This window comes from Bos indicus x Bos taurus, chromosome 12, assembly GCF_003369695.1.
Source record: "Bos indicus x Bos taurus breed Angus x Brahman F1 hybrid chromosome 12, Bos_hybrid_MaternalHap_v2.0, whole genome shotgun sequence".
Lineage (NCBI taxonomy): Eukaryota > Metazoa > Chordata > Mammalia > Artiodactyla > Bovidae > Bos > Bos indicus x Bos taurus.
The window spans coordinates 27,382,584-27,409,533 of NC_040087.1; the positions used below are offsets into that span (position 1 = coordinate 27,382,584).

A 26,950-nucleotide genomic window follows, 5' to 3' on the forward strand; every position below is an offset into this window, starting at 1 on the left:
GTAATAAATAAAACTTTATGAGTAGATCTTATTAATATTCCCATTTTAATCCAATGAGACAGCAGAGGCATAGAGAATTTAAGTAACTTGCTCAAGTCACCACAGTAAGCACAGAAATCAGGACCTGAATTTAGCCAGCAGCCTGCTTTCACTACACTGAATACAAGCACTAAATAAATGATAGTTATTATTCTGATGGAGAAAGGGACTCTTTGTATCCAGCTTTAGGAATATGAAAAATGAAGGTCTCTCATTTCTCAGATAGATCTGGAATCAAATGTCTTTCTTGGTCATTTAGCAGGATAAGTTAATTAGTCTCAGTTACGGGAAGAACAGATAACAAAAATTGTCAAAAATAAATTTAATACAAATTACATAGCTTGGGAAAATTTTCACATGTGCTTACATTTCTTCTTTGTATTCTTAGTGTTCCTTGAAAGTTAATTACACAAGCTTTTTTGAGATACAGAACTAATCTATTACTTGAAAAATAAATGGCAAGGGCAACTTTCAGTCTGTGCATAGCTTTGACCATTTATATTTGGGATCAAAATTCATGTTACATGATTTATACATGCTGTTGCAACTAGATATTAATAGTTTAAGTGTTATAAAATATTTTAGTTGTTTTTAAAATGGATGTTTCTTTATAAACGTTGTGCTTTCCTCCAAAAAAGATCAAATTAATTATCTTCAATCTCTAAGTTAGTTAGCTAGTGAGAGTCTTCTTTGCAAATCAAGAAATTAAAGGATGGCATGCTACACCAGTTTGGACAATCAACAGCAGTGAACCACCTCATTCCTTGCTATATTTGCATAAGCGTAAATGTCTTATCTTAGGAATTTTTTCCTAAACTTTCTTTATATGAAATTCAAACAAAGATTAGGAAGATAATTTTATTATTTGGGTTTTTTTTTTTTTTTTTTTTTTGCAATCCTGTGTCATGGCTTGGTTGTATGTAGCAGAAAAAATTCAATGATTATTACATCAATGAGGTTTAATATTCTAGGGCTAATACCTATACATAGGAAACTTTGAAAATACTACAAGGATAGCATTTAAAAGTTTTCTTGTTGAAGTAGGAAAAACAAAGAGACATTGTTTAAATAAAATGTGAACTATAAAAGGTAAGTAATGGATAAAGATCCAGGAAAAAAATATTTCAGAGTCAGATATTATTTCTCAAAAAGCTAAGTCTCAGGAAAAATTCTTGTTTGGTTATGTTGTAGTTACAAAAATATTAAATTAAACTCTTAAAACTATGTATTTAAAGTATTGTAGTAGAGGATAAAAATAAATTCCAGTAAGGAACAAAACCTAATTAAGTATTTCTTTGCCTTTATCCATTTTTTCCAAAGAAAACAGTTATGTTCCTCTAGCCACTAGGGCTTCCCATTTGTAATGATGTTAATAAAACACCTCAAATGCTTGTCATTATTTAAAACTCACATCACTTGATCCTCAGAACAGCCCAGAGGCAGAGCACATATCGTATTTTCTCTGTTTTTGCAGTTTTATTCTTTTATCCATTCATTTACCTGTGATGTACTAACATAACAATAGCTAACATTAATTCACAACTTGCTATGTACCAGACACACTTTCAAGTGTTTCACACATATAAACTCCCTACAATCTAGTGAGTGCAAAATTATTTATTTATGGTTTTACAGTTGAGGCAACAGAAATACAAAGAAGAAATATTTATTTATAGTCCCACAGCTAGTGAGTGGCACAGCCTGACTTTGAACCCATTACTCTAGCTCCAGAGCTCACACTTCATCACTCTTCTCCTCTCTTGGCATGGTAGCAATAAAAACCCATTATAACTATGATTTTATGAATAGACAAGCAGAGAAGGACATGGGAAAAAGTATTGTTCATTCAACAAAGATTTATTGAATACTCATTCTGATTCAAACAGTGTGCTAGGTATTTGGTGGGAAATTAATCAGACCTCCTCTTTACCCTCCTAGAGCTCACAGTTTAACATAGAAGCTGCTCATTAAACAAATTACAATAATTATGCAAGGCAAATGTTTTGCTGGGGAAATATAGGAGTTCACAGAAATATCTGCCAGGAGTGATGAAGGGCTTCCCAGAGGCAGTGGTGATTAAGCTGATATTTAACAAGTGAGTTGGCTTATCTACCTTGAGTCTGTTTAACCTAAATTCTAGGCTCTTTCATCTAGACAATATAAATAGAACAGAAACAAGAGGGCTATAATATCAAATACAGTATGATTTTCAAAGTGCAAGAGTCTACATAGGTCTGCTAATAAATTTGAAAAACTTCATGTAATAGACAATATAATAACATTTTTTGTCAAAATTCACTCAGTAGTTACTTATCAAAATAGACCATAAACCAATAGGAGAAATCTTTAAAGTTATCAAACCACCTCTAAGGGTCAAACAGTTTTGTCTATGGGTTCTTTGAGATTTTCAAAAAATGGATAATTTTCATGCAATATAAATTTTCTATATCTTATTTACAAAGATGCACAACTTGCATATGTATTTTATGAAACCAGTGTTTTCTTGACACAAAATAGGACAAAAAAATGAATATGGGTTCAAAAAGACCAAAGAAATTCTTCCCAAAATGAAAATCAAAAAAATTAAAAGGAACTGCTTACCACAACCAGGTACAGTTGGTCTCAAGAATATAAGGATAGTTTAATAATTATGAATCTATTACTATGGCTCATTGATAAGACTAGTTATCAAAAGGGCATTTGACAAATTCCAACCTTCATTATGATAAATAATCTTAAAAACTAGAAGGGTACTTTGATAATATAATACAGAAGTGCATGGTTGGTTTAACATGGTAAGATTAATGTAATTTATAAATTAAGAGATTAAAGAAGAAAAATTTGATCATCTTAATACATGGAGAAAATGCATTCAGTAAAATTCAGCATCCTTTCATATAAAAATTTTTTATAAAAAGAAAAACTGCATGATTTAGAAAAATAAAACCCAGTACAGTCAGTATCATGGTTAAATGATGACATATTGGAAGCACTGTCCTTAAAATCAGAAATAGAATCAGGCAGAATGTCTTCTCTTTCCACCCCTGACTGGAGGCCTAGCTTATTTATAAGGAAAATAAAAGAAAGGAAAATATGAGGAATGGTAAAGAAACAGAATTACCATTTGTCCTCCGTGTCAGAGTACAAAGACAATCCCCCCAAAATATATAAAACTGATCAGAAGGCTTACAAATATTTATGGAAACATCATCAGGTTAAAAAATGAACTGAATTACTATATACAAGAAACAGGACTAAGAAAATGTAATTTTATGAAAGAATCTTATTTATAACAAGCTTCAAAATTATAAAGTGGCTAGCATACTTTCAATAAGTGCTGTAAGTGGCCATGTCTGGGCCATAGGAACCCTGCAAAACAGCTGGGTTTTAGTGGTTAATTCCTTCCTGCAGTTAGAACCCCATTTCCTTGTCTTCATAGGTATCTGTCTTCAGTAGGGCTAACAGGAGCCCAAACCCATTATCCAGCTGACCAAAGACAGTGATAGAACAGACCTTTGCTGAGATTTAGACTGGAGAGGTTGTGGAAGTGAGACTGGGCCAAGATACAAAGAGAAATATGGAGGAAGAAAGAAGTAACTGAGAAGAAATCAAGAGATCTTAGCACTCTCAGTTGCTGTGTGATCCTAATCAAGCAACTTGTTCTCTTTAGGAATTATTTTTATAAAATTCAACCAACAAGGGCCTACCTCACAGAATTACTAAGAAGAAAAAAAATGAGGGAGTCCATATGAAAGTATCATACACAGGCTGTTGTGCTTAATATTCTGTCATCAGATGTTAGATTTTCCTGAATAAAATGCAGTCCCTAACTTCTCAAAGAAAAAGAGGCTGTGTTACAACAGCCACCATAACAGTACTGAAGGGGCTTTCATTTGCATGTAGCACCCTATTGAAATAGGAGCCAGCATCATCCTCATTTTATAAATTAACCCCCAGTGGTTATTCCTCTAGGTACTAGGTCAAACTGTCCACACCTGCCAGCAGAAATAGACATTATCAATAGAAGAGTGTAGTTCTTATTGGCCAACTCATTGGTCAACTCACTGTATTGCCAGCACCCCTGACTGCCTGTCCAATGTGTTCTAATTTGTCAGTGTTTTTCCCCCAATTTAATAACTTTCATACCTTTTAAAATCACTGTGCATGTGAATTAAGACAAGATCCCATTAGATCTTTCATGGTCTTTTCTCAAGGGTATAATGTGTATACACTCTTCTATGTCCTTTAAACTCTTCTTAGACAGTTTTGAGTTAGTAAATTTCTGTTCAAAATATCAAATGGGGAATTCTTCCCAAAATGTAAATATGTAAACCATATTATTACTAGCACAGCATATCATTATTATTCTCATCACTGTATTTCTTTTCCCCACTGTAGAATTTCTATAAGCATCAAGAGTAAGAAAACTATAATTTCCATGCAGAATATTTAAAGATTCTGCTCAGACTTGGCATGTTCCTTTGTACTCACATTCCATTGGCCAAATATGCCGGGCACAAAGAAGTGTTCACTAGAAGTCAGAAGGTATTCTTTTATAGGTGATTAAATTTAGATTTGAGGAAATTAAGTCAAAGTTTATATAGTCAGTATTTGACAGTGCTATATTTACACATAAGCCAGTGTATTCTAGATACATTATTTTCCACCCTGAAGAACAAGCTGATGAGCAGTGACTAAACTTTTAGTTAAGTGAAAAATTCACATTTCCAACCTTTTCTTCTTCTGAAAACATTGGTCCTTTTTCCAGAAGCAATAAACCAGGACAGGACACTGCAGTAGAGGCTTCTAGGTAACTTACATAAGGCAAGTGGACACAGAGAGATGTGGCAGACTTCCAGGTGATGGAAAGAATTAGTGAAGGAAAACTTGACTCCAATAAGAATTAATCTAACATTTTGGAAAAGAAACTCATTCTGTATTTGAAAAGTTTAGGATTCTCTTTATGCTGACAACTTTACTTCACTCGTTTTACTTCTACACCTAACCTTTGAAAATAAAATTTTATAATTTGTTCCCTGCTGTTACAAAATATAAGTCTTCCCTAGTGGTTCAGTCAGTAAAGAGTCTGTCTACAATTCAGGACACCCAGGTTCAATACCTGGAGAAGGAAAGGGCAACCCACTTCAGTATTCTTGCCTGGAGAATTCCATGGACAGAGGAGCCTAATGGGCTACATAGTCCATTGGCTCACAAAGAGTCAGACACGACTGAGTGACTAACACTTTCACTTTCAGTACAAAATATATAAATTGAGATCTTAAAGCTTAAAAGAATACTGTGGCTCTAAATGAGCCACCTCTTATTTCAAGTTTTTAACAAACTTTTGGTTTTGTTTTTTAAAAAGTTTTAAAATACATGGCAATATAGTACTATGTATTACCTTGGTAGTTTAAACTTATATTTACTTATAAACTTACATTTACAAGTTCACAGGCTTTACCAGGGTTGATCTTACTGAGCCTAAGTATAAATATCTCTGGAAAAATAATTACTATTTAGGAATATTCTCACATTTTATGTTAGCTTTCAAAACAATCCTGGTTTTTTAAAAATGTGTTTTTATTAAATAATTCACTTGAATTATTCCTAAGAATAATTCTTCATGTGTGTAAAACTTGTTTAAAAATGTTTTCTACAGAATTCTATAAACCTGAAGACTAATCTTTTAGAAAAATCATCAGAAGGAGGGAATTTGTGGAAATAAAACTGGAAACATTCAGAATCTTGATGGTGTGCCAAACCAAATGTCAACTGGAGCTCGGCCAAAAACTCAAGTGAGTAGCTTTCTTACAGAATATTCTGGGTGTAGTGCAGTGCCCCACTCATGCAGTGAAGAGAGTGCCATACTTGAACATTCTCTGTTACTTTTTGTGTTTTAAGTTAAACATAAAGGTTGACTTTCTTTTTATTGTAACATGATTTGTAATGAAAAACATATATAGTTAATATTTATAAAATTGCAAAAAAATGCATTCTGTGATTTTAAGATAAAATCGGTAGTCCATTGTGATATGTAGAGTTATAGCAGGGGATTGTATACACTTCAATTAATTTCTTAATTATTAATGAAAATTCCTGATGCAGTTGAAGATTTCCTTGAATTACTATTATAAAGCTTTTCCCTAATAAGATAGTACACGTCTCTATGATAAGCATTCCAGCAAAGAGGCATCAGATTGGGGAATACATCTGTAAAACATCACTTATGAACACTAAGTTCACTTTATTTAAATAATTGTCTTTGCTCTACCAAGCTAAATAATTCCCAGGAATTTGTTTTTGCTGTTGTGTTTGGTATATTTTTAATAAATAAAAAATTGACTAGCCTTTTTTATAAATACTTTACAGTTTTTAATCTTTATAACTTAAATTTCTAAACTTTTTTCACATTTTATATTTGAATCCAAAAGTAGATCTTCATAAAATTCTGAACAGTATTGGGATATAGAGGGATATTAGGGATAACATGTAAGAGTTTATAGGGTTGTTTATGGTTTTGGATTTTATGATTCACTGGTTGTTTACAAAGTAAAAGAGTAACAATAATTTTGCAAGTAAACATAAGGGAAAATATGTGTCTGACAGGAAGCAACAGAAATTTTTAAATTATCACAAAAGAGATAATTTAAGAGATTAATTACCAAAGTCTGGTCAGGGTTAGATAGGACACTGAGAGATGAACTCCCCAGGACAGTAGGTGCCCAATATGCTACTGGAGATCACTGGAGATAAAACTTCAGAAAGAAGGAAGGGATGGAGCCAAAGCAAAAACAATACCCATTTGTGGGTCTGACTGGTGATAGAAGCAAGGTCCGATGCTGTATAGACCAATATTGCATAGGAACCTGGAATGTTAGGTCCATGAATCAAGGCAAATTGGAAATGGTCAAACAGGAGATGGCAAGAGTGAATGTCGACATTCTAGGAATCAGCAAACTAAAATGGACTGGATGAGTGAATTTAACTCAGATGACCATTATATCTTCTACTGTGGGCAGGACTCCCTTAGAAGAAATGTAGTAGCCATCATGGTCAACAAAAGAGTCTGAAATGCAGTACTTGGATGCAATCTCAAAAATGACAAAATGATCTCTGTTCATTTCCAAAGCAAGCCATTCAATATCACAGTAATCCAAGTCTATGCCCCAACCCATAATGCTGAAGAAGCTGGAGTTGAATGGTTCTATGAAGACCTACAAGACCTTTTAGAACTAACACCCAAAAAATATGTCCATTTCATTATAGGGGACTGGAATGCAAAAGTAGGAAGTCAAGACCACCTGGAGTAACAGGCAAATTTGGCCTTGGAGTACAGAATGAAGCAGGGCAAAGGCTAATAGAGTTTTGCCAAGAGAACGCACTGGTCATAGCAAACACCCTCTTCCAAAAACACAAGAGAAGACTCTACACATGGACATCACCAGATGGTCACACCAAAATCAGATTGATTATATTCTTTGCAGCCAAAAATGGAGAAACTCTATACAGTCAGTAAAAACAAGACCAGGAGTTGACTGTGGCTCAGATCATGAACTCCTTATTGCCAAATTCAGATTAAATTTAAGAAAGTGGGGAAAACCACTAGACCATTCAGATATGACCTAAATCAAATCCCTTATAGTTATACAGTGGAAGTGAGAAATAGATTTATGGGATTAGATCTAATAGACAGAGTGCCTGATGAATTATGGACAGAGGTTTGTGATTTTGTACAGGAGACAGAGATCAAGACCATCCCCAAGAAAGAGACATGCAAAATGGCAAAATGGCTGTCTGAAGAGGCCTAACAAAGAGCTGTGAAAAGAAGAGAAGCAAAAAGCAAAGGAGAAAAGGAAAGATACAAGCATCTGAATGCAGAGTTCCAAAGAATAGCAAGGAGAGATAAGAAAGCCTTCCTCAGTGATCAGTGCAAAGAAATAGAGGAAAACAATAGAATGGGAAAGACTAGAGATATCTTCATGAAAATCAGAGATACCAATGGAACATTTCATGCAAAGATGGGTTCAATAAAGGACAGAAACAGAAGCAGAAGATATTAAGAAGAGATGGCAAGAATACACAGAAGAACTGTACAAAAAAGATCTTCACAACCCAGATAATCCCGATGGTGTGATCACTCACCTAGAGCCAGACATCCTGGAATGTGAAGTCAAGTGGGCCTTAGGAAGCATCACTATGAACAAAGCTAGTGGAGGTGATAGAATTCCAGTTGAGCTATTCCAAATCCTGAAAGATGATGCTGTGCAAGTGCTGCACTCAATATGCCAGCAAATTTGGAAAACTCAGCAGTGGCCATAGGACTGGAAAAGGTCAGTTTTCATTACAGTCTCAAAGAAAGGCAATGCCAAAGAATGCTCAAACTACCACACAGTTGCACTCATCTCACACACTAGTAAAGTAATGCTCAAAATTTTCCAAGCCAGGCTTTAGCAATACATGAACCGTGAACTTCCTGATGTTCAAGCTGGTTTTAGAAAAGGCAGAAGAACCAGAGATCAAATTGCCAACATTTGTTGGATCATCGAAAAAGCAAGAGTTCCAGAAACCATCTATTTCTGTTTTATTGACTATGTCAAAGCCTTTGACTGCATGGATCACAATAAACTCTGGAAAATTCTGAAAGAGATAGGAATACCAGAGCACCTGACCCGACTCTTGAGAAACCTGTATGCAGGTCAGGGAGCAACAGTTAGAACTGGACATGAAACAATAGACTGGTTCCAAATAGGAAAAGGAGTACGTCAAGGCTGTATATTGTCACTCTGCTTATTTAACTTATATGTAGAGTACATCATGAGAAATGCTGGGCTGGATATAGTACAAGCTGGAATCAAGATTGCTGGGAGAAATATCAATCACCTCAGATGTGCAGATGACACCACCCTTTTGGCAGAAAGTGAAGAACTAAAGAGCCTCTTGATGAAAGTGAAAGTGGAGAGTGAAAAAGTTGGCTTAAACCTCAACATTCAGAAAACGAAGATCATGGCATCTGGTCCTATCACTTCATGACAAATAGATGGGGAAACAGTGGAAACAGTATCAGACTTTATCTTTCTGGGCTCCAAAATCACTGCAGATGGTGATTGCAGCTAAGAAATTAAAAAGATGCTTACTCCTTGGAAGGAAAGTTATGACCAACCTAGGCAGCATATTAAAAAGCAGAGACATTACTTTGTCAACACAGATCCATCTAGTCAAGGCTATGGTTTTTCCAGTAGTCATGTATGGACGTCAGAGTTGGACTATAAAGAAAGCTGATCACCAAAGAATTGATGCTTTTGAGCTGTGGTGTTGGAGAAGACTCTTGAGAGTCCCTTGGACTGTAAGGAGATACAACCAGTCTGTCCTAAAGGAGATCAGTCCTGGGTGTTTATTGGAAGGACTGATGTTGAAGCTGAAGCTCCAATACTTTGGCCGCCTGATGCTAAGAGCTGACTCATTTGAAAAGACCCTGATGCTGGGAAAGATTGAAGGCAGGAGGAGAAGGGGATGACAGAGGATGAGATGGTTGGACGGCATCACTGACTCAGTGGATGTCAGTTTGGATGAACTCTGGGAATTGGTGATGAACAAGGAGACCTGGTGTGGTGTGGTTCATGTGGTCAAAAAGAGTCGGGCACAACTGAGTGACTAAACTGAACTAAGCAACTATAAGATGGTTGCCCAGCAGAATCTTTGCCCTTTGAAGAGGATTGCAGCCACAGCCAGACTCCAGCTTGATAGAGAATAGAGAATAGGCAGAGGAAGAAAACATCCATCTCTCTCCCAGCTTCTACCTTTTTTCTTTCTATATTGAACTTATCAGGAAACCAGGAGGGAAGGGCACTCACTTAATGCGTTCTTAAGCAATTGTGTCCCACAAAGGACGACGGAAAAGAGCAGAGAGTGATTTAGAAGGTCAAAGAGAAAGTATTCAGCACACATTAAAATGAGATATGTCAGCTACTATTATTAAATGTGTAATATGTTCCTGTCCCGGTGCTAACCTTTTCACACACATTGCCTTTTTAATCCATACAGCAACCCTACAACGTAGGCATTATTACCTCCATTTTTTAAGGAATGAAACCTGATTTTAACAACTCACAGAAGTCTGTGGGTTAGGTATTAATGTTATCCTCGTTTCACAGATGAGCAAACCAAGGTCTTGGAAAAGTAAATAACTTAACCAAAGGGGCAAAACCAATACCTGAGTCTGAGTTTTCATGCTTTTTGCCTTTCTGCCACATCATTCATTGCCTTGGGAATTTTGTAATGCCTTTGGGGGAAAATTGCATATTACTAAGTGAAAGAAGCCAATCTGAAAAAGCCACATACTGTGTAATTTCAGCAACATGACATTCTGGAATAGGCACAACTATGGAGCCTGTAAAAAGATCAGTTGTTGCCAGGGATTAGGGAGGAGGGAGGGGTGAACAGGTAGAGCACAGAGGATCTGTAGGGCAGTGAAACTATTCTGTACGATACTATAATGGTGGATACAGGTCATTTTACATTTCTCAAAACCCATAAAATTTACAGCAAGAGTGAATTCTAAGATAAACTATGGACTGTAGATGATGATGTGTCAGTGTGTGTGTGTGTGTGTGTGCGCTCAGTCACTCAGTCGTGTCCGACTCTTTGCAACACCAGGGACTATAGCCCACCAGGCTCCTTTCTCCATGGGATTTCCCAGGCAAGAATACTAATGAGAGTTGCCATTTTCTTCTCCAGGAGACCTTCCCTGGAGTAGGACCCAGGAATCAAACCTGCGTCTCTTGCATCTCCTGCACTGACAGGCAGATTCTTTATCATTGTGCCAACTGGGAAGCCCTGATGTGTCAATGCAGGTTCAAGTGTAATAAAGGTACCCCTCTGATGGGGGAGACTCTGTATGTGTGTGGGCTCCATCAGTGGGTATATGGGAAATCTCTGTACTTTCTACACAGTTTTCCTATGAACCTAAAATTGCTTGAAAAAATATATTTTTAATAAACAATTAATTTTAATTTAAAAAAGAAAAGAAAAATATAGCACATCTTTAATTATGTTTACTGTGATCCACATTTTGTTTCTTTTTGATGAAGAATGACTGATAGAGAATATTAAACTGTTTCTCAAGGCTTTCTTAGAGCATTTCTCAGCCCAAGAAGAAAGGATTTATTACAAATCTATTGATTTTCTTTTTTTAAGATTAACAATGGACGTTAAAAAGGAGAAAGCCATTATCTTTAATGTGATGCTATAATCCATTGGGTTGTTGCCTTTTAAGGGAATGTAATTTATTAAAGAGGCATTTGGGACCCATCTTAGCTGATTTTCTAATGTTTCTTTTTTTTTTTCATTCTGGTTACTTTGTTTTTACAGTAAGCTCTTAATTATCCCAGGACAGGTAATTTATTTCCATTAGCTAATTTAAGACAGGGACAGGATAACTTTATAAGCTATTAAGTAAGAAATCTGAGATTATTTCATATTTTGGCCCATTCAGAACAATATATAATTTGAGTCCTCGGCCAGCTCTCACTGACATAGGTGGTGGAGAAGAGGAATACATAGCCTCAGATATTAATACTGGGATTTATATTGCCTCTGAAAAATCTTTCTCTGTTTTCTTTTGTTCACCATCAATATGTGCCATAGGCATTCCTTCTAAGTTCACATATAAGTGGGCAGCATGCAAACAGGAGTCAGTTGGGCAGAAGAACTTTTTTTGCTGTTCTACCTGTGAATTTTTGAGTAGATAAACAAGTTTCTGAAAACTTTCGCTGCTGTTTTCCTTTTCTAGGGAATACTTTCTAAAGAGTCAACTCACTTCTGTTTCCTCTGAATATGTCATGAACTCAGAGGCCCCCGTAATAGAGGAAGTTTGCCACTGGCTAGCTCTTTTCCAAGATAGGAGACAAATCTTTCCACAGAGATTTATGTCAATGCAATGGACATTTATTCATCTGACTTACTGTAATCTTCTTACTTTCTCAGCCTAGGCTGCAGAACAGTTTTACTCATAAAGATGTGCCAGATTCACTACCCTGTGGAATATGTCTGAGGAACGTGTCCTCATTTCTAAATGTAGCCCTGGCTGCCAAATACTGAGGGCAAGGCCTCTGCAAGCCTGAGGCAGGTTTCCCACAAGGCTGTGTAAAGGATGAAGGATCAAGATGTCAAACCCTTTATTGCTTGTCAAGACTTCTATATACTTTTAATAGAACATTTCCAAAGTTTGGAATATGGGCCTCTACCTTCATTGGACTATTTCTGTCTACTCATCTCAGATGTCATGTGCCTAGGGGGAAAGTGAAGAAAGCTGTTCATGGTAGCTGCCAGTATAAGTGAGACACCAGAACTGCTGAGGGCTTAAACTAAGCATAAACATCATCAACAAAGGGTCAGATATCTCAGTCTGAAGTTGGCTCAGAGCTGCACATACAGATGATATGCCCTGTGCAAGTGTCACCTTTTTTAATTGGCACAAAGGTATCTTCTGCTCCCCAATTTGTGAGTCCTTGAGATGGTGAATGCCAGCCAAAGAGGATATTTTTTTTCCCAATTTTTATGAAAATATCATATGGGCTAGTGCAGACTGTGACCTGACTAAGGGGACAGTCCAGGTTTGGTTGACAGAAACAGAAAATCCAGGGACCAGATTATAAATTCAGATAGCCAGGTTGCCAAGGCTAAGAATGGTATTTAAAAGAAAGCAAAGCCATACAGCAACCAGTTGAAATTCTGGGGCTATTCTGGATCTCTGTTGTCACCTTACATGAGCAGGTCAAGCCCATTTCTGAAGCCAGTGACTCACAAGCAGCTTCTGATTTATGCTTAATTCCCAGACTTGTGGGTGGGTAGAAGGGACAGGACAGGGTGATGCAAGGAGTTATATTCTGGGCAGGGAAGTATGGGTGGGGTGGGGTGGGGTCTAGCCAGCTCCACTGGGTCTGTTCTCCATAACCAGTGTCTATATCCTCATCTCCCTCCTGAGCCCCAGGCACTTGTGCCTGACTGGATGTCTTGGCATCTTAAACTACATGTTCCGGTGCACCTCAAACTCAGTCTTGAATTTTACTGTTTTCTATTAATATCATAGTGAAAGACACTTTCAGTCAACTCATCATTCAACCAGAAACCTGGAGTCACCCTAGTTTTGTTCTTCTCTCTTAAATTTACATTCGTTGTCACCATGTCCTCTCCAGCCTGCATTTCGAATGAAGTGTTAACTCATCTCCTTTGCATCCCTAATGCTACTGCTCTGATTCAGCCATCTCTCATCTGAAATGCAGCCTACTAACTAATCTTTGGGGGCTTCCCAGGTGGCGCTAGTGGTAAAGAACCCGCCTGCTAATGCAGGAGACCCAAGAGATGTGGGTTTGATTCCTGGGTTGGGAAGATTCCCTGGAGGAGGGCATGGCAACCCACTCCTATATTCTTGCCTGGAGAATCCCATAGACAGAGGAGCCTGGTGGGCTGTGGTCCATAGGGTCTCAAAGAGTTGGATATGACTGAAGTGACTTAACATGCATATGAATTCGTCTTTGGTATCATATACCCTTCATCCATTATCTAAAATACAAACAGAGTGACCTTTTAAAAAGTTAAATCTGATCATATCTCTGTTCTTTGGGAAAATCCTTCTATGTCCTCAGTTTTTTGGGCGGGTGGGGTGATGGGTAGAAACTCAAATTTCTGGGCATGTTAGACAAAGTTCTTTATGATTTAGCCCTGCCCACTTCTCATGTCTCTCTCTCTTTTTTGTCTACTCCATCTTTTGCTCAATATTCCTGCCACATCAAATTACTTTGGGATTCTTTATTCTTCATACTTGAATCATTCATGCCTTTAACTTAAAATTCTGTCTTCATCACATTGATTCCCTTTGCTAGGTTCTCAATACTCAGTCTGTAGGAAGAGTCCTGTTCTTCTAGCAGTTGTCACAATAATGTTACTTATGTATTTCTTTGTTTTTCCTTTCACCAACCTTGAAGCAGTTTGAGTCCAGACTGTGTCACTTGTCTCAGCAACCTAAGTGCTTACTTAGCACAGTAACTGAAAATTATAGGCATTCGTTAAATGTTCAGATTGTAGTATATTCTAGTTATTTCAGTAGGGTCTCTATTCTACTGTGGAGTAATAGGAGGAGTTGCTACTCAGACACATTTAGGCTAATGTTTCGGCAAAGTTTTAATACTGGAAAGGAAGATGTGTATACATTCACACCACAACAAGTTTTGGGTTTCAGGATGTTAAAAATTGAAGCATTGTCATGGTGAAGACTTTCAATCTAGGAGACATTTCTAGAGGAATTTTTTCCTACCCAGGTCAGATTTCTGGTCACCCTCTCTTTTTTTTCCCTCTGAGAGAATTGGAGTTTGGGTATCTTGCTAACTTTTCCACTGCCACCTTCTTTATTTTCAACTGTTACATCTTTCAATCCTTGACGAATGAGAAAGTATTTTGCAAGGATGACGGTTTGCAAGTTTTCTAAGGGTTTCCATTGGAAGTTGTGAGGTTATGAGCAAAGGGGCCCACATAAAATCCTTCTTTGAATACTTTTTTATTTTTCCCAAAAGAATGTTGGAAGGAGATAAGACAGCTGGTGGGTCTCATATAATGTTTATCTATACTTTGGAGGCCACCTGTATTCAGTGAATTTCCTGGAAGCTAACAAGCTAAGCAAGAATTAAGAAATAGCTGGGGGCTGTGTAAGAGCTGGGATGGAACAGGGGCTAGAGATTTGACGTGATCCTGTGCCTTAGTTGGAGGAGACATAGCAATAGAAATGGAAGCGAGGAGAAGCCTCAGTTGATGATGCTGCAGGAGATATCCAGCCTCTCCTTCCTTCCTCCCTGCCATTGTTTCTAGCGTAACTACTCCATGGATCATTGCTTTGGTCTGCAGTGGGGAAGTTCAGAGGATTTTTGCATGGTCAAAGGAATGATGAGAAGGACGTGTGAAACATAGCCTCATAGCAGCGGCTATGGGGAAGCAGAGTTATTTTGGCCACCAGACTAAGGTAGTAATTCCCAGGGACTCTCTGTATGTAAATAGTGGTCCGGCAGATGTACAGTAGATGCTCATTATTGTTCTTAAAAAAGTAACACCCTAGAGAATAAGACACTAGTAGTTATGTTGTATTTCATGATTAACTATGACTAACTATTCTAGGTTCTTCCTTTTTGTCCCCTGCGGATTTAGAAAGTATTTACTGGAGCTAGTACATACAGAGCCACATCTGTGTAAAATGACATCTGTTTCAGGACCACAGCCCAGTTGTGGAGTTGAAAATATGCAGTCACAAGCCTCATGTGGCCACTGCATTCCTAAAGCCCTGGCGAGATGTGTCTGCCCATGAGATCACCCCAGCTACCAACCAAGCATATTTCTCCTCTGAATTATTGAAAAGTATTTTAAAACATGACGCATCTGAAAAATTCATGGCTTTCGTTTGGTTTGTTTTATAGCTTTTACTGACTACACACATTTCCTCTATGGCTTGAATGGATAGCAGCATGGGCTATGGTAATAAGTCCTTCCCTCTGCAAACCTATGTCATATATACACCTGGGCCAGAGTTGCACACCAGATGGCAACTGAAAATGAGTGGATATCTGTAGTAAGATGGCATTTAGAGAAAATACATTTACGAGTAAGACAGGATGTGCATTTCACAGTAGTGATTTTAAAAGTACATAGAACGAGTCAGTTGGCAAATATTATTCAGTGCCTACTCTGTGTAGAACCTTGTGAGGGTTGCTGTTTTGGTGTTGGGCAGCCTGGATGTAGGGCTTAGAAGTGTTACTAATACATCATCTCCTCTAAAACTGGAAAAAATAATGATTTCTTAAGTTTTTCAAAGTTTCTCCACTTTTGATTTTCTGTGTTATGAACTTGGAACAGGGATTAAGAACATTTTAATCTTCGAGGATATGTTTTCTGTGGCTTTTTGAGTAGGGCATGTGTGAAGTGACCCATGAAAGACAGCATTTATTGGCACAGCCATTGATTAGGTGATCTAGATGGATTTGGTCCATAAACAACATAGAAAAGTCCTAAGGACTTTAAACGTCCAGGAAAGTCTCCATAAAGATACACAGAGTGTAGAAGTGACTGTGACTTTCTGGTCAAAAATGTCAGTGTGTCCTGAGGTACGCATTCTTTAGTAACTACAAAACTATTCCTGGAGAGTGAACGGGTGATTAAGTTAGTGAACTAGGCCATCACCTACCCTCTCCAAACAGCTGCAGCCAAAGATGAAATTTCCTTCTGCACAGTTAAGATCATAGGACCATACCCTGGTGTCCCATACTGCCTCCTACTTTCATGAAGCAAAGATGAAGTTTCCTAGTTTTCACTATATTTTACTGGAGGAAATTCAAGAGGCAATTCCAGTGTTCTGCAAGAAAGAACACTGTGAATTGGCCATAAAGTGTTTTGAAAGACTTGACATGGCTCTTTTAACTGCTAAAATATTAATATCTTGGCAGATTTAAGGAGGAGCCACATGTAGGCAGTTTTCTGTTCCCTAACTTTGAAATTAGATTTCTGTGCTTATCACTGAGGAAGACCAGCAGTGAGAAGGCTGCTGATCACTTGTGGGGGGTGAAGGAGCAGAGAGACAATTTGATTGAATAATTCACACCAATAGGTAAAAATCTGAAAGTCCTTTAACACTCTCAGGAATATTTTGCATTTTTAAAAGATTCTCTCTTTGGACCTCCCCGGTAGTCCAGAGGTACTGCAGGGGGCTCCAGTTGGATTAATGGTCGGAGAAGTACAATCTCACAGGCCACATGGTGCCGCCAAAATAAATGAAATAAAGAGGTGTTATCTTAAAAAAAAGATGCTTTTTTAACCCAAATAAATCTGTATAAATCTGTGAGGGTGGTGGGGGTGTAATTCTGACGTATAACACAGTGGGATAAAAACAAATCCAGCAATGCACAGAAAGCTATTTCAAAGATGGGTGAGGGATGCAGAACTCTGGAGACCAGCCCCTTAAAGGGTCCCTGCTTTCCCCCAGCCTTTTTACTGATTTTCTCAAAGCCTTAAGTGTTTTCTTAATGGATCCCAGACAGAACTTAAGGCTGGAGAAAGAAAGAATGACTGGTAGGAAGCAGAAGGTGGAGAAGACATGAAGATAGGGCAAGTGGTTCTTTCTATATTCTGGTCATTGTAAGTTAGAAAACATCAGGGTTTTGTAATGGTTTATTATAAACATGTCTGTGTGTGGATTGATTTGGCTGTAAAAACATCAGAAGTGTAAAAATAATGACAGACCACAATGGAGAAAATAAGCTTTGCTCTTTATAGCAAGCACTTGGAAAATATTTAGCCCCATTGCTCCCTTGGGCTGGATTGATACTGCCTGTGAACTTCCTTCAAGAAAAACACAAGCAGTTTCACCATCCATTTTTATTAACTCCACATTCTCAGAGGAATCTTTGTGCATTCCCTTGAATATCAGGACTAAATTTGTTTCACCCCCTGTGGAACTATCTTTCTGGATGTGATTTTCCAGGAAGTCAGTTCTGCTTTCCAGGACCAGTAGGAATACCTGTGACTAGTCTGCCATTGTTCTGCCTACCTTGTGTTAAATCTCCAGACATTATTTCCATAATAAGGAAAAAATTTTTTTTCTAATAGAATGACTTTAGGGCCAGGATACTTGCTGTGAGAGGTAGTGAGTACTTAAATCTATCCCCCATCACATGTGGGCTGAGAAACTCTTCTTTGGCTAAGATAGAGGTAATCAAACAAAGTTGTTACTTCAGTGGGAATGTTAGTGCCATAGAAAAGGAAAATGGGTCAGGAGATTTGGGCTTGAATTAAGCATGAGGGAGGAGGAGGGGAAGAAGGATAAAGACCTAGAATGTAAAGTTAAAAGCTCTAGGTTAGTGCTGCCCATAGAAGTATAATTTGACCCGTGTATGTAAATTTACATTTTCCAGCATCTTAAAAAAAAAACAACAACAGTAAAAGGAACAAGTGTAATTAATTCATTTAATAATATGTTTTATTGAAACCAGTGTATTAAAATGTTGTCATTTTATTTTTTATTTTTTTAAATTTATTTATTTTAACTGGAGACTAATTACTTTACAATATTGTATTGGTTCTGACACACATCAACATGAATCTGCCATGGGCGTACATGTGTTCCCCATCCTGAACCCCCCTCCCACCTCCCTCCCCATACCATCCCTCCAGGTCATCCCAGTGCACCAGCCCCAAGCATCCTGTGTCATGCATAATCAATGCACAAAAATTACCCCGAAATGTTACTTTTCTTCTTGAGATCTAAGACCTTTAAATCTGCTGTAGATTTTGCATCAGCAGTGTGTCTCCATTCAGACCAGTCACACTTCAAGAGATCTGGTGGATAGAGGAGCTATATGAAATAGCCAGGAGGAAAGACATGATGATCTGAATCACTTCATTTATTTATTTATAAATGAATTGTTACAAATAAGTAAAAGTTCTTATGACATCTAAGTCAGAGAGAGCATTAACAAAATAATGAGAGAAAATAATTAAGAGAATTACCCAACTTTGGACAATTATCCTCAAGAAATAGACTGGTTAAGGAAGACTAGGGTAGAATTTACTGAGTTAGACTTCAGGTAGATATAAAGGGATCAGGGTTTACCATGAATTGCAGGATGAGCCTGGAGTTCATTCAACAATGATCTTGGTTTCCTTAAGGTAAATGAGAAAAACAGCTCTGCCCTGGCACAAGAGTGGAAGTAAAGGTGAACTCCGAAGGTGATGACTCTTAAAAACTCTATGAACATGTAAACCTAACAAAAAAGGGGATTCAGTGTCCTTAAAGTAAAATGTATAACTGCTTCCCTGAGGTTAAGTGAACCCTCAAATCTCCTTTCTGCAATAAAGTAAATTGTATCTGTATGAAATGCTTTGTTAATTGTGAAATTCACATACAGACATGGCTTATTGTTATTGGCTAGAGAAAGGACTGTTCTGTGGAGAAGAGTTATTAGGAACATCTAATGGAAAATCCATCATCCCAGCGCATCATTAAATCTTGGAAACTTGCTCCCCTGGGCAGGTGGCAGAGAGTTAGTGGAGGTAAGGGAGGGCTAACTTTCTATTGGGGGCAATCTTAGATTTGTTTTATCAAAACATTTATTGCCCATCCTTAGAAACTTCAGCCCATTACTCTCATTATGTATTTAGTGGGAGGGCATATACTACTTGATAATTATTTTTTCTCCCCCTCAATGTGGGCTTTCAGTGGCTTCATAAAAGTGATAAATGGCTCTTCTTAGACACCAAAATAGAGATTGGCAGGCAATTTAAAGTTAAGATTTCCCAGCAGACCAATCACTACCAACAAGATCACCTACTGACTCTCATGTACTCTGAGAAATGTTAAAATAAGGCCAATATTTTTATGGTCCCCACTTTCTACTGCCCCAAAGGCTTTTCTATGCTTCATTTCTTCTGTGCCAGCTACAGCTGTATTTTCTCAGTTGTGTCTCTGAGTGGTACACAGACATACCCTAAAAGGAGTCATTTCAAGTGCCTCTAGATTTTGCCGAGACAATTGCGTGAGAAAAATTATTTGGAAAATGGCTTTGGAAGATGCAAAAGCATTTTATATCAGGTGACAGCTGGAAATCAGTGCACTCAGAACCCTTTTATAAATAGCCTGTTCTGCAAATACTCCCTGTAATGATAATTATAGCACTTTAAATAAACAATAGGGTTTGCTCTCACATAAGTCCATTTGAGCTGCACCATAACCTTGTCAGAACACTTGAACGATTCCATGTTTCTGACGCAAGACCTGAAGTTCAGAATCTTTGAATGACTCGGCCAAGGTCACACAGCTGATATTTAATACAACCAGCACTCCAGTACCACATCGCCTCCTCCACTTTGTCAGTTGTGTTTTCCAGGCCATGCAGCCCGGAAGCAACACACTCATTGTAGCCGCTCATACATACCACACTGAAAGTGAGCTTTGAGGCTCCCATTTATTGTAACTCCACCTCTACAATTTCTGCCAACAAGTCTTAGGGTCTTTTTTCTCCTAGAAACCTTGGTGGGGGTACGGTGTTGGCGGGTAGAAGCTCATGTTTGGCACTTGACTTGTTGGCTACACGGTGGTGGCAAGTACCATTTTTATTATTCTATGATCCAGTTTGGAGTCCGTGATGTCAACTATCACGCCCATGTTGTGGCGCAGCTGAAACTCTCCGAAGGTACTGAGGCTGCCCAAGCACTGTGCTCGCTCACTTGTCTGGTCCAGCTCTGGGCTGTTCTCTAACGCGGCTCAGGGTTCCAGCTGAAACATCACCCCTTGAGTGGGAGAGTGACCTTTGCCCCACCCCAGCATCCACTGTTACAAATGCTATTAAACGCTGCCCTCAACAGAGTCTTTAAGGAAACTGCTCTTTTTTTTTTTTTTTTTTTCACTCCCTTTTTGTATCCCCCTGTCCCTGGAGGTCCATAAGTGCTAAAAACATCCAGGTATCAAGCCCCCACAGAATTCAAACAAAGCTGTCTTCCTTTTGAATGAGTTGTCTCCCTGAATACCCTTAGATCCTGCAGCCAACAGGCTCTGTGGGGCCTACCCTGCCCTTCCTTCCCACTGGTCACACAAGTCCACAGTTTAGATTATCAAGCTGAGATCTCTACATTCCTAACTGCTAAAATGATTTTCCCAAACACTCCATTTTCTCAGTTACTCTTTATGAATATCTATCAGATCAAAATCAGATTTTTCTGCCTGAATGTCAGGGTCCTTCACCAATTGTTCATTTTAGCTTGTTTTTCATGCCCCAGGACATCAGAGACTATTTGTATGTAATAGGTATTTTCTACAATTATCAGTGGGTTAATTGAGTAAACTAATGAGCTCTGGATGACAGACTGGTGACTGATTTTTCTTTCTCAGACATATATCTAGATTTTTAAATTTTTGCTTAAAAATTATTTTTCAAACTGTGTAGCTCATATTTATCATCACCATCTTTTCCATCTTTTCCTTATGAGTCTGTATAATAACACTGTTGGCAAGGGATTGTTAGGGTCTTATTTATTAATGAGGGAAACCACATTAATTAGCAGAACACTGTGTTGGTTATTAATCAACCCAGACCTCAAGTTAAAAACCTGCTCAAGAGCTCAAAATCTGAGGAAGGTTAGAGTAATTTAGATCTGTAAAGGGACATGCAGATACATAAATTCATAGTGTCTTAGTGTTAAAAAGAAAAGTCATCTAAACTTTGTGTGACCATTAGTGCAAGTGGTTTTATGTGGTTTAGAGTTTAAGAATGAGTCATGAGAATTGCATATTCAGAGAGGATATGGCCAGGTTAAAAAATAAATTGGCACTCACTTCCTTTTTGGAGAAACTCCAAGAAGGAAATGAGATTTCCAACACTCTTGCTATGAGGATGAAGAAGCTGAGGTTTGGTTGGGGCCAATGAACCATTATAACTCTCTCCTCCAGATATGAAATCACCTGAGAAACATATACAGGTGTCAGAAAGAGATTATAATAAAAGTGTTGTCACTGATAAATCTAAATTGGAGACCATGTCTTAGACCTAAAATTGCTTTCGTATTTCCACCTTCCTTTTATCCTGAATGGAACTCACTTGTTGGTCCCAGATAGATCAGCTGGACATTCCCAGGCCTCCTGTGCTGAGGAGAGAAGGGCTGAGGAAGGGTCACCAGTCACTTCTCGAAAGAAACAAGGAGAATGGGCTGTGTATGCCTAGTGACCCTTTCCCCTACCTCATCAATCAGATAAATCCAAGAATCAGCAAACTTTTACCATAAAGGACCAGATAGTAAACATTTTAGATTTTGAGGCCTTACAGTCTTTGCTGCAGCTACTCAGCTCTGCTATTGTTGCAGGGGACAGCCATAGACAATGTGTAGATAAGTGAGAATGGCAGTTGTGTTCATTTGCTAAGACTTCAAAGTACTGCAGAATGTGTGGCTTGAGCAACAGAAATGTATTGTCTTTCAGTTCTAGAGGCTGAAAATCTGAGGTCAAAGTGTAGAGAGAGTGGGTTCCTGAGGGCTGTGAGGGGGAGAATCTGCTGCGTGCCTTGATTCTGTCTTCTGTTGATTTGCTGACAATCTTTGGCGTTACCTAACTTGTAGAAGCATCTCCCTGATCTGTGCCTTCATCTTTACCTAATGTTCTCCCTGTGTACATATACCTGTCCAGATTTCCCCTTTTTTATAAGGACACCAGTTAAATTGGATCAGGGGGCCCACTCAATTCCCATATAACCAGCATTAACCAATGATATCTGCACAAAAGCAGATTAAGGCCACATTTTGAAGAACCAGGAGTTAGGACTTCAACATGTAAATTTGAAGGAGATACAATGTTGTATTTTATATACATGTTATGTGGCATGAAATACTCTTCTCATTTTTTCCCAACCATTTATAATATGAAAATATATGTGGACTATACAAAAACAGGCCCTGGGCTGTAGTTTACCAGCTTCTGAGATAAGACACTCCTTCTCTAGAGGGGAGGATTAAATAAGGAAGGAAAAAAGGGACCAAAGTGTTCCTCCAGTCCTAATCCCTCCAGAGGGGTGAGGAGGAGTTCCTTGCTCTCTGTGTAAATATTAGCAACAGGATAATAAATATCCATATCATATAGCCCAAAGGACTGTGGCTAGCTTGAAAGCAGATTATATTCCAAGAAGAATGGGAGGCATTAACAAGGATGATGGAATTTAAAAAGCAGGCCAAAAATAAGAGGAAAGAAAAAAAACACAGAAAGATTTTAAAAATTAGAAAGATTTGCAAGTGTAACATGTAGTCTTCAGTTTATAGCATTTAGAAAACACAATAGGTCTTATAAGAAACTGATCAACATGGTCAAAGTAATTTAATGACAAAGAGTAATTCAACTAAATTCACAAGTAGGAAACATAGAGAGAAAGGTAATGCAGAAGTCTAAATTAAGTTTACAAGAACCTGACTTCAGCTATGGTTGTAGAGTGAAAAGGAAGTATTAAGTAGAAAACAATCTCTGTTCTAAAGACTCTAATTCTTGTCTTTTTTGAAACCTCGTTATTACATGTTCTTAGAATGTTTCTTACTCTTCATTTTAGAAGAAATTCAAGTAAGGTTTTGATTTTCATTGTAAAACATGTGTATGTAGATAATCCTTTTAGTCAGCAATCTGCTTTAGGCCCTTAATTTCTTATAATTTTTTTTGATTGGTCTTAGTCTTTAGTTTCTAGTGTTTTGCTGTATAACTTTATTCCAAGCTTTTATGAACCAACTGCTGATTGTTGGAGGGGGTGGTCTTAAAGGACATGCCATGCTCACCTGCCTTTCACTATAATATCAATACTTGATAAAATCTGCTCAAATATCAAGCCATTTGACAACAAGAGAATATATATACTTTATCTTTTTTGTTGTTGTTTTTTCTTTTTATTTCATTAAATTTAACATTCGAAACAGCCCTAAGCTGCCTAAATATTCATCCATTGATGCCTCATTCAGAGGCTTCTGGCCGCAGTACTTTTTCCATCCTTTATGCATTGTGTACAAGGGATAGAGGTGGGCAGGGGGAGAAGGGAACACACGTGTGGCAAGAAGGAAAAAGCAGAGCGCAGGGAGGAATAGGTAGCAGTGACAAGGGCTTGCTTATGCAGGTATCCGGAAAGCAGCCCAAAGTCTAGGCATGAGAAGGCAGTTGGAGTCAGCGCTGCAGAATCTTGGCACTTCTCAGGAGCAGAAGCAACGGGCTGGCTTGCCCAGGCTAAGTCCGGACCCTGTGAAAAGAAGAGGAAGAGCCGATGCTCCTACAAACAAAGAACTTGATTTGAGAAGGAGACATGAGAGGGAGAAGGAACTTGCAGAGCTACCCAGTTGGGAACGGTGGGATTAACCCAACCAGCCCAAGGTTGAGAGAAGTATTCCTTTTTTGTTGTTTTTAACCTCCCTCTTGAATTGCCTTTGTAGATTTGTAATTTAACTAAGGCATCTGAGCTTTAATTAAGGGTCAGTTTTTTCTCCAGTGGGCTTCCCTGGTGGCTTAGCTGGTAAAGAATCCACCAGCAATGAGGGAGACCAGGGTTCAATCCCTGGGTTGAGAAGATCCCCTAGAGAATAGAAAGGTTACTCCCTCCAATATTCTGGCCTGGAGAATTCCATGGACTATATAGTCCATGGGGTTGCAGAGAGTTGGACACGACTGAGTGACTTTCACTTTTTCTCCAATAGCCATAGAAGAATATATCTGTATTTTTTATGAAGCTTCTGTTAAAGATTCAATTATATAATTTGGTGCCAGTGTCTGAAAAACTAATAAGTTATTTCTAGACTTTAACACTAGAAATAAGATAATTTCTCTCTGATGAACTGTTTCCTTTAAGACATGACATAAAACTTCAATATTCACTTTGCTTTGCCTCTTCAGAGGCTCAGATACAAGTCATGCACTTGAAGCTCAACCTGGGATTTTCAGTTCAACTATTTCCTTTTTCACTTTGTAGTTTGGATCTTTTTGTTTTTAATTTGCTTTGGTGGTTTTATTACATAGTGCCTTTTATTGCAAAGACACACAAAGTTTTTCTGAATGTAAGTAGGATATAAAAAATGACTTGGCACTCATCACCTTGTCCAGGCAGATTATCCTCTAATAGAAATTTTTGTGACCTTAGTAACCTAATTTTGAACTGTGGTATTGGAGAAGACTCTTGAGAGTCCCTTGGACTGCAAGGAGATCAAACCAGTCAATCCTAAAAGAAATCAGTCCTGAATATTCATTGGAAGGACTGGTGCTGAAACTGAAACTCCAGTCCTTTGGCCACCTGATGCGAAGAACTGACTCATCGGAAAAGACTGTGATGCTAGGAAAGATTGAAGTCAGGAGGAGAAGGGGATGACAGAGGATGAGATGGTTGGATGGCATCACTGACTTGATGGACATGAGTTTGAGCAAGCTCTGAGAGCTGGTAATAGAAAGGGAGGCCTGGCATGCCGTAGTCCATGGGGTTGCAGAGTTGGACCCGACTGAGTGACTGAACTGAACCGAACTGATTACCATCTCAAGTTACAGTAATTTTTTTTTTCTTCCACTGATTCCTTAATCAGTGGTTTCTCTACTGAGATGCTAGATTTGCTAAAGTAACAAATACATATTGGAATCCAGAAGTATATCAGTTTTTTTTTTAAAGGAAATTGTTTAGTTCAATTATCTCTCTTTGAAAGAATAAAAAACATGTTTAAATCATTTTATGTAGTTGTGTTTGTTAGGATTGTTTTGCTTGAAACTGTCAGAAGCTTAACCATATAAACATAAAAAGGAATCTCCTGACTCAAATAATTTGAAAAGCCAGAACTTATCTGTCTAACTTTAGGTATATGGTTAGATCCAGGAGCTCAAAATAAGCCTCACTTCTCTCTCTGCTTTACCAAATTAGGTTTTGGCTTCATTATCAGGGAGATACTCCCTACAATGTAGAAAAAAAATGACTAGCAGTGATTGTGTACTAGGGACTTCCCTGGCAGTCCAGTGGTTAAGACTTCACTGTCCAGTTCATGAGGTATGGGTTTGATCTCTCATCAGGGAGCTAAGATCCTATATGCCTTGTGGCCAGAAAACCAAAACATAAAATAGGAACAATATTGTAACAAATTCAATAAATACTTTTTAAAAATTGTGTACTGGCAGCTGGCATTCCTAATGAAAAAAATCAAAAAGTTCCAAGGAGAGCTTTTATTGGCCTGGCTTAGATCATGTGACCATCCTTGGACTTAGTCAGTATGGTTGAATAAATTGAGTACTTAATTGGTCAAACTCCTAGGATGCACCTACTCGTAGAAACAGGAGGTGTGATTAGCAGTGCTAGTAGTATTTGTCACTCAGTCGTGTCCAACTGTTTGCAACTCCATTGAATCGTCCAGGCAAGAATACTGGAGTGGATTGCCATTCCCTTCTCCAGGGGATCTTTCTGACCCAGGGATCAGATCCAGGTTTTCTGCATTGAAGGTGGATTATTTCCCATCTGAGCCACTAGGGAAGCCCAGAGGTGTGATTGGCCCCACTCAAACCACCTGCATTCAGAATGGGAAGAGATTGTTCCCAAACAGATTGTGGGCAGGATAAACCCAAGTTAACTACACCCCCCATTATGTTTCCATCCCTTGTCTGACCATCATCCATATATACCTTCTTTCCCATTTTAAAATTCTCAAGATGACCCTGGCTAATACAACGCAAGTATAACCTCTACCAGGAATATTGTCTTTCCCTCCACTTTAATGGAAGACAACTCTTAGGCTCATCCAGTTACCACCTTCAACTTTGATTGTGAAATCTCTTAAGTCACAGCATTTTTCTTGGTTGCGTCTAAATGTAGCTCTTCATGGCTTGGCATCCTTTGGCTAAATGATACATTTAATACTACCAATAGGCAGTGGCAGAAAAAGAAAAACACTATTGCTGCAATAAAACTTCGATTTGAAAAGGGGAAAGAGGGGAAACGCCTAAATAGTGATCTCAGGTTCATCACAATCATCTCATGCTGGACATGGCCTGGCAGTAGATGGAGTTCTTTGTTCAAGAATCTAGCTGTTCTCTCCCTCCTTTCTGGGAGGAACTCCCTTTACCATTGTCCTGCATAGCTTCATGGCAGATGGACATTGGGGAGGCTTTTATTCTAACAGCTGTAACATTTTAGTTCCTCCCTTCTTTTTAGTGCAGGTTTGAGGGCTGGAATTGCCTTGCGAAGTGGGCTTTCTCAGGGCTATTTGGTGAACCTGGACTTTTCTCTGGCAATGTGCTGTCTCTCCTGACAGACTTGTTGTTTGTTTATTTCCTGAATTCTCTGTAAATAGGTTTTTTTCAGAGTCAAGCCCATCAGTCAGGTTTCAGCCCTTGTGGATTCTTCCTCTC

At 38.3% G+C, this 26,950-nt stretch overlaps 1 long non-coding RNA gene across 1 annotated transcript in view; it reads left to right on the forward strand.

Annotated features, from left to right (window-relative positions):
- Nucleotides 1–26,950, forward strand: part of LOC113902321 — a 191,933-nt gene that overhangs the window by 120,686 nt on the left and 44,297 nt on the right. The window contains exon 3 of the long non-coding RNA XR_003513755.1: nt 5,699–5,834. This is a non-coding gene — a long non-coding RNA (uncharacterized LOC113902321). The remainder of the gene's footprint in view (nt 1–5,698; nt 5,835–26,950) is intronic.